Raw genomic sequence first — 8,078 nt, 5'->3', positions numbered from 1 at the left:
AAAAACAGGCTAAGGAAACTTACCCAATTTGGCCATGAAAGTTTCTTATCTTTCTCTCTCCTAGGGTTTCCATGTATTTCTGGGGAAGAAGATGATAAAATAATGATATTTCTATTTTATCATCTTTTAATTAATTAAATATTTTCACTTTCTAATTTAATCCTTACCCTTTTTCTAAATTTACATGGATGAGTCACCAAGATATCTACATACTTTTCATTAATGGTATAATTACCATATAAGGACCTTAATTTTTGAATTCCATAGCTATTTAATCCTTCTAGCTACTAGAATCCAGCTTTTGCATTTTATGCGATTTGGTCCTTTCCGTAATTAAACATTTAATCGATAAAATTTTCTTATCAAAATTTTCACATGACATGTTTATCATAATACGGACCATATAATAAAATAAAAATAAATTTTATTTTTCGACTCGGATTTGTGGTCCCGAGACCATTATTCTGATTTCACCGAAATTGAGTTGTTACACTTCTCCTCCACCACCTTGGTTCAATTTTTCACTAATGTATTCAACCCCAAATCTGAAATATTGAACCTCCAAGATTGATCACTACAGTTGTCAAGAAGTGTCATTGTTGCCCTATCATCTAGCTTGTGTAAGATTTCTTTTTCTCTCAATTTCTTGATAAATATTGTTAAATAAAAACCTAAATACCTAGATCTGGAATTTGGGGGATTTTTAAAGATTTAATGAGTATTTTTTATATTTTTAATTGATCTCAAAAGTGATTTTAAATCAGCCCCAACTTGGCAACCCTAGGTGGTAGTGCGCGCGCCTATGAGCAAGAAAATGGGGTAGTTTTTCTTTATTTTTTTCCCCATCTTTTTCCAGCATTATCTTGGATTCTTGAACCATTATTAATCATCCTTTAATCATGTGTTAATTGTAACACCCTATACTTGGCCTAGTATTCGAGCCCGAATATTAGGATGTTACACCACCGTCTCATGCCACACACAACAAATAAAAGCTCATTCTAGAAGAAATGTCTCTCATATTATCATTTGTATGGGTTTAAGACAATCATACTCTTTAATTATCATTATTACATGCTAAACATACATAAAATGACCTTATAATAATAATTAAACATACATAGGGTCCATTTAGCAAAATTTTCCAATCAAGTATGTAGGTATTGATACTAGAATATGGGTATCGATATTTCTCTCAAATGATATCCATACCACTTGGAAAATTGGTACCAAATCAACATTTTGTTTCTCAACTAAAATCTAAAGTCTCAAAAGTTATCGGTACCTTTCAAAAAGTATTGATTATTTTACCTCGAGTATTGATACTCATGATAAGGTATCGATACCAAATTATGTTACTGACTTCCTACACTTTCAAAAACATGGAGGTATCAATATTAAAACCCGAATATTAATACCTCTACTCCAGACATAAAAAAAATATAGCAATTACAAGCATATAATTCACACCAACTAATGTCTAATCATCATGTATCATTCACTTCATCAAATGGTTAGTAAAACGTCCGAAGTAACATCCCAAAACATCATAATCATGACCGAGAAAGAAACCAATAATTCAAACTAAAAGTTCATAAGTCTTAATTAAAATAACCATGTAAAAAGCTTAAAATCATAGCAAAAGCTAGCATATAGTCTACCAAATTGCATTTAGTTCCTAAAACAGAAACAAACAAATAAACACCTACAAATAACTACTAGATTTTTGGCTTTGATCACCCTTCAGAAACCACACCATTCACACTGTCACACGACTAATCTGCAATGGTTGAAGAAGGGAGTAGATGAGCTTAACAAGCTAAATGAATGTCTAGAACAACTATTATGCAACAGTTCATCAGGCATTAGTGAAACAATAATCATGAACATATAACACATATATAGCATCTCATTTCGGTTTACAATTTCACAATAACGCAAGCATGTATCTCACAAGATAACCATGGGTACAAGAAATCTTACACTCAGAATTTAGAGTACGGGTTTAGGCTACCACTAAATTCCCAAATAATATATTGAATAGTGTCCACAACTAGTTAATCTAAACACAAACGACTATACTTTCATTGAAATGCTGAAAGCTTAACCTAGCATTTCCTAGCTTGTAAATGGTCTTAGTGAATCCATAGCTTCAACACAAAAATTCACGCAACAATACATTCAAAAATCAGCCTAGGACTCACCACAAGCAATCAAAAAACATAAGCCTAAACTAAGTTCTCATGTAATTGAAACCTTTAACATAGCAAACTTTAAGATCAAATATCTCAATCTATACTCAGTCTTTTCACTTAAAACCAATTTTTTTCATCTTATAATTCACCTACGACTAATTCTGAACCTTTAAAGTACACTAAAATACTCAGTTCATAATATCAACTTTTTCGACATGTTTTATGGCTATTTTTCGAAAATTTATTAAAATGCAAGAAATCCTTAATGATACTTCAAAAAAAATTTAGAAACTTCCTAATCATATCAAAAACTATTGATTAACACTTTGAAATCACATTTTTACTCGAAAATCTGAAATTCATCATTAGCGACTTTATTTTCGGCTTTTATTTAAAACATGCAATTTCATGGTTAAAAATTCAGTTTCAAAGGCCTAATAACATTAAAAATTAATAACAAAGTGAATGGTTACCTTTGATGGAAGAAATAAAAAGCTTTTTATGCAAACTTGAGAAACCCACAAATAAAGAAGATGATGAAATTAATGGAATTTTGGATGTGTTCTTGAAGATTTATGAAGGTTTGATGCTTGGGGAATGATGGAAATCAAAGTAATATAGTTTGAGAATAAAAATTCAATTGGAAGAATAAGGGAGAGCATGGAACGGCAAAGCTTTGTGTTTGGGAAAAACTTATTGTCAAAACAAAATTGAGAATGAGGGTTTTTAAGTTGGTTTTTAAAATTTGTTCTAACTGCAACATAAATGCTTTAAATTTTGACCCTGTTACAAATCAGCCCTTTTTATAAAATTTAAGGTCTTTAAAACTCATTTCTAAAAATTGATTTGGTTTTCTAAAAACCATAGTCGAAAACATTACCAATAAACCATGTCTCAAAATTTCGAGCACTCTAGGGCTAAAATTCCTAAAACTCCTAGACCCTATTTTGGGGTGTTACATTAGTTAGGGAAAATCTATCTTGATCAATCGACAATTCAAATCTGACAATTCGAGAAACGTAAGTGTGGTTAATTGTAAACTAGTGAATAGTTTCGGTTTAGATATTGGGAAAAGTTGTTAATTGATCAAATAAGTAATTTTTAATCATAGATTAGCTATTTATTTTTAAATAATTAAATGTGTTAGGTGCCAACTTAAATTCCTCAAATCAGTAGTAAATTTGAAAGACGTTCATGTGTACGATTCGCATCAAATCAGTGTAAGAAATCTAACTAGTTTGGATTTAAGAAATAGTTGTAATTGTAACGATTAGATTGAACTCATAAGTGGTTGTTTAGGATCCGTTTAAGAATTTTATTGATTGATTTTTATATTGATTTTTAATTTAGGTTAATTTTAAAGCTTACTAGAGAAACCACAAGATTTACAAGTGTGCTGCAAAAGAGTGTAAAATAAGGTGTGTAACAGCCTATTTTCAGTTATATCGGAACAGTAGTTTTGGGACCACAAATTCAATGTGAAAATATTTATTTTATTATTATTTTAATTTCTATGGTGTGTTACTAGTGTTAGTAGTGTCATATAAAAAATTTGTTAAGAAATTTTATCGTTTGCATGCTTAATTTGGTGAAAAGGACTAAATCGTAAAAGGTGCAAAAGTACAGTTCCATTAGTTAAAGGTACCTATTAGCTATGAAATTAAATTTTTAAGGGATTTATGTAGTAATTAGACCATTATTATATTGAGTGGACATTTATGGGCATGAATTAAGTGAATTTAATGTTATAACTAAAGGTTAAAACTGTAAATTGGTAAATTAACTTAAAACAAAAAAATAAATAATTAAGATATCATCTTTTCTAATCCATTCTTTGCCGAAATTAAATAAGATAAAACACCTTGAACATTTGGTCATCACTATCTTGCATGTAAGTATGATTTTTTTCCCTTTTTGATGATTTTTATGTTTTTGAAGTCGTAGCTTAATATAGCTAGCCCAGGGACTAATTTCCAAAAATATTAAAGGTTTAGGGTTTTTTAATGAACATGATTATATGATTCTTGAAAAATTATGAAAGATTATGAGTCTTTGTTGTTAAATAAACAACTTTTGTAAAGTGATTTTTTATGAAATTATTATTTAGGGACTTATGTGTAAAAGTTTTAAAATATCATGATGAAATTGTGAATTTATGATTTGTATGGGTTGATATGAGTCCCTAGGTAAACCAGCAAGCATGATATAGAGATGAAATTGCATAAATGTTAATTTACGAGCTTAAGGATTAAATTGTAAAGAAGTTAAAGCATTAGGGGAAAAATGTAATTTTAAAAAAGTATGAATTTTGGACTGAATGGAATAGAATGAATATTAAATTAATTGAATTTTCTTATTTAGATCAAGTGAAGCCACGTACGGATCTAGATCGAGGAAAAGATAAAGTCTCGGATTAGTGATCATATATCAAAATCTTTAAAATCGAGGTAAGTGTAACACCCCTTACTTGTATTCGACGTCGAAACAGGGTACGAGGCATTACCGGACTTAAACACAAGCAAACACACATTTTCGAGCCATAAATTTTCGTCCAAATTAAAACTTGTTGCACTTAACCCTAATGTCCCTAATATGAGCCTACGAGACTCAAAACATGCTTTGGAGGCAGTTCGGGACTAAACCGAAAACTTTAGAAATTTTTACAACACTTAAAAAAATTTTGTTAAAATAGGGGTCACACACTAGTGTGGATATGGGACGCTCCCGTGTAGGTAGGTCGTGTGATCACACATGCCCGTGCCTCAACCCAGTGTAATTCTCTGTTTGTCACCCAAGAACAAATTGAAGACATACAGCCAAGTCACACGCTCGTGTGTTAGGCCGTGTGGTCGATTTAAAATTTACGATTTTTCATAAAATAGATGCAGACTTCACATGCCCAGGACACACACCCGTGCTTGAGGCCGTGTCATCCACACGACTGAGACACACGCCCGTGTGCTCAATTTTGAGCATTCTGTTTCTCAAAATTAAGGTGCAGGGGACACATGGCCTAAGCACATGCTCATGGGGCAAGCCGTGTGTCACACACAGCCTAGACACACCCCCGTGTGTCTACTTGTGTGGACAAAAATAAGGTTATTTACCAAGTCATTTTGCCTCCCTTTGATGCACACACCTACACAACACTACATAGCAACAATTCAAGCATTTTCATACAACTAAATCAGCCACAACCAGGACATCAACACATCATTCACATGCTACCATCTATCATACACAAACATCACATACTTATCAACTCAAATCAAGTAGAATCCCACATCTATGAAAGGCATCATCATATGAATTACTTATACCAATAGTAGCTAATTTCAAATGGTCTTATACAAAATGAACTTTCAACCAATATAAGCCAAATCAATTATGACACATAACAAAATGACCAAGTCCCCTATACATGCCATAACTCAAAATGTTGAAATCATTGGTACCAAAATAATTATGGATAGTGTAAATGGATCTTCGACGGTCTCCGATCCCCAAGCTAGCTTGGTGACACTATAAGACAAGGGAAAGGAAGGTGAGTAAGTTATATAGTTTAGTAAGTTCCTATGCAAATGATAAGAATCATAACCACACAATAAACATACAATTAACATGATGAAACATGGTATGAATGTTATAAAAATCTTATAGTCGTACTAACTAAATCACAACCTTACCAAGGTTTCATCACATATCGAGCTTTACATACATACCTGTAAAAAATCGAAATATAACCATAACCTTTCACAACTTTGACGTTCCCGTTGAACACTCGGAATATTAATGAATACTCGAAAATTTTGCACATAAGTGTCATATATGTAGCCAAAGGTACCTCACATCTCATAATACATATAGGCTTGTTTTCAAGCTATTCATAGGCCTCTCACACAAGCTGTCAGTCGGGACGTAGCTACCCAGTGCTGCTCATACAAGCTGTCAGGTACCCACAACACATGCCGGACTACCTAGCCACTGGTAGGACGTACGATACTAGCACCCAGATCACATAAACACATAGGTTCCTAGTGACATGTCACTTGTATCCTATTTAATTCCTAAGGCTCAACCGGGAATTCTCACTTGTCGAAACTTTGTCGAGTACGTTAAAAGAGTCAATCACAATTCATTCAATATTAAATTATTTAAAACATAAACATAACAATGCATTATTTACATACAAACTTACCTTGGTACAAAAATAGTAGAATTTGATCTAATCGTCAAACACTTTATTTTTCCCCTGATCTAGGTCCGAACCTCATTTTTCTTGATCTATAATAACAATTTAAACTTATTTAAAACTCAAAATTTTCAATTCAATCCAAAAATCATATTATGGAAAAATTACATTTTTGCCCCTAACTTTTTAACTTTTTACATTTTAGTCCTTAGGCTCGTAAAATGAAGTTTATTCAATTTCTTCAAAACGTAAGCCTAGCCGAACCATTTTCATACTCATACCAGGCCAAATTTTTTCATTTAATCACACTTTTACTACTTATTTTATAAATTTTACAAATAGGTCTTTTTTGACATTTTTTCCGAAAATCACTTAGCAAAAGTTGTTTTTCTAACAACAAACATGCATTTTCTACCATTATCCATCAAAATACACACATGTCTAACATGTTTCAAACCCTATACCTGAATCATATCTCAAATTAGTACTAGAAATAGGTAGATCCAGTTACAACGACTTCAAAAATGTAAAGAGCATTAAAAACAAGGCAAGAACGAACTTACAATCGAGCTTGAAAGATGAAAAAACCCTATCTATGTCTTTTTAGGATATTCGGCCATGGGAGACAAGACAGAAAAAGATTTTGGCTTGATTTTTGCTTTTTAATTCATTTAATTACCAAATGACCAAAATGCCATTTTCTTAAAACACTAAAATCTCTCTTACTTCATGTCCATTTTTGTGCACTAACTTAATTAATGGTCTAATTACCATCTAAGGACCCCTAATTTAAATTTTCATAGCAATTAGACACCTCTAGCAAATAGAACTCAAGTTTTACACTTTTTGCAATTTAGTCCTTTTTGCTAAATTGAGTGCTCAAATGTCAAAATTTTCCAACGAAATTTTCAAAAAATCATTCCATAAAACTGTAGACCATAAAAATATAATAAAAAATGAATTTTTCTGCGTTAGATTTGTGGTCCTAAAATCACTGTTCCGACTAGACCCAAAATCCAACGACGTTACAATGAATATCAAGCCTCGTTTAAACATTAGAAATATATGGGATAAAATTACATGTCATTAGGGTTATCATATTTCAGGTGCTAGTCCTAAAAATCCTACCGATGGTTGAGTTCTAGCATTTGTTGCAAATACTCATCAACTTGTGTGAACGACATCGTGTAGCTATATTCTGACCATTAGCTACTTTGTGTGAGATTTTCGTATTTCTGATATTATTCTAAATGGTTCAAAGGGTATGAAAAGGAAAGGAACGATAAGTGTTCCGATAGCTAAGTTGAGAACTTTTAAAAAGGTAAGAATTGTTGATGATCAAAGTATGTATAACCATGTTTATGGATAGTATGAAATCAAATGTGCTATGTTCATGAAATCTATCTTACCATGTGATGATTTTGTTAAGTTATGTGTTTAATCACTAACTTGTGTTGTTGATTGATGCTTAGACTTGTGCCAAGTTTATGTTCAATTGATTCATGTCTATTTTATAAGATTATGCATTGAAATAGTAAGCTACGTTCATGATTTACGAACTTACTAAGCATTATATGCTTACATAGTTTTCTTTCATGTGTTTTATAGATTATCGGAAGCACGATCAGTTTGCAAACTCGTCGGAGACCTATCACACTATCTAGCGATTATATCAGTAGATTTTGATGCTT

The sequence above is a fragment of the Gossypium arboreum genome, chromosome 9 (genome assembly GCF_025698485.1).
Source record: "Gossypium arboreum isolate Shixiya-1 chromosome 9, ASM2569848v2, whole genome shotgun sequence".
NCBI classification, from domain to species: Eukaryota; Viridiplantae; Streptophyta; class Magnoliopsida; order Malvales; family Malvaceae; genus Gossypium; species Gossypium arboreum.
This window is presented reverse-complemented; position numbering follows the sequence as displayed.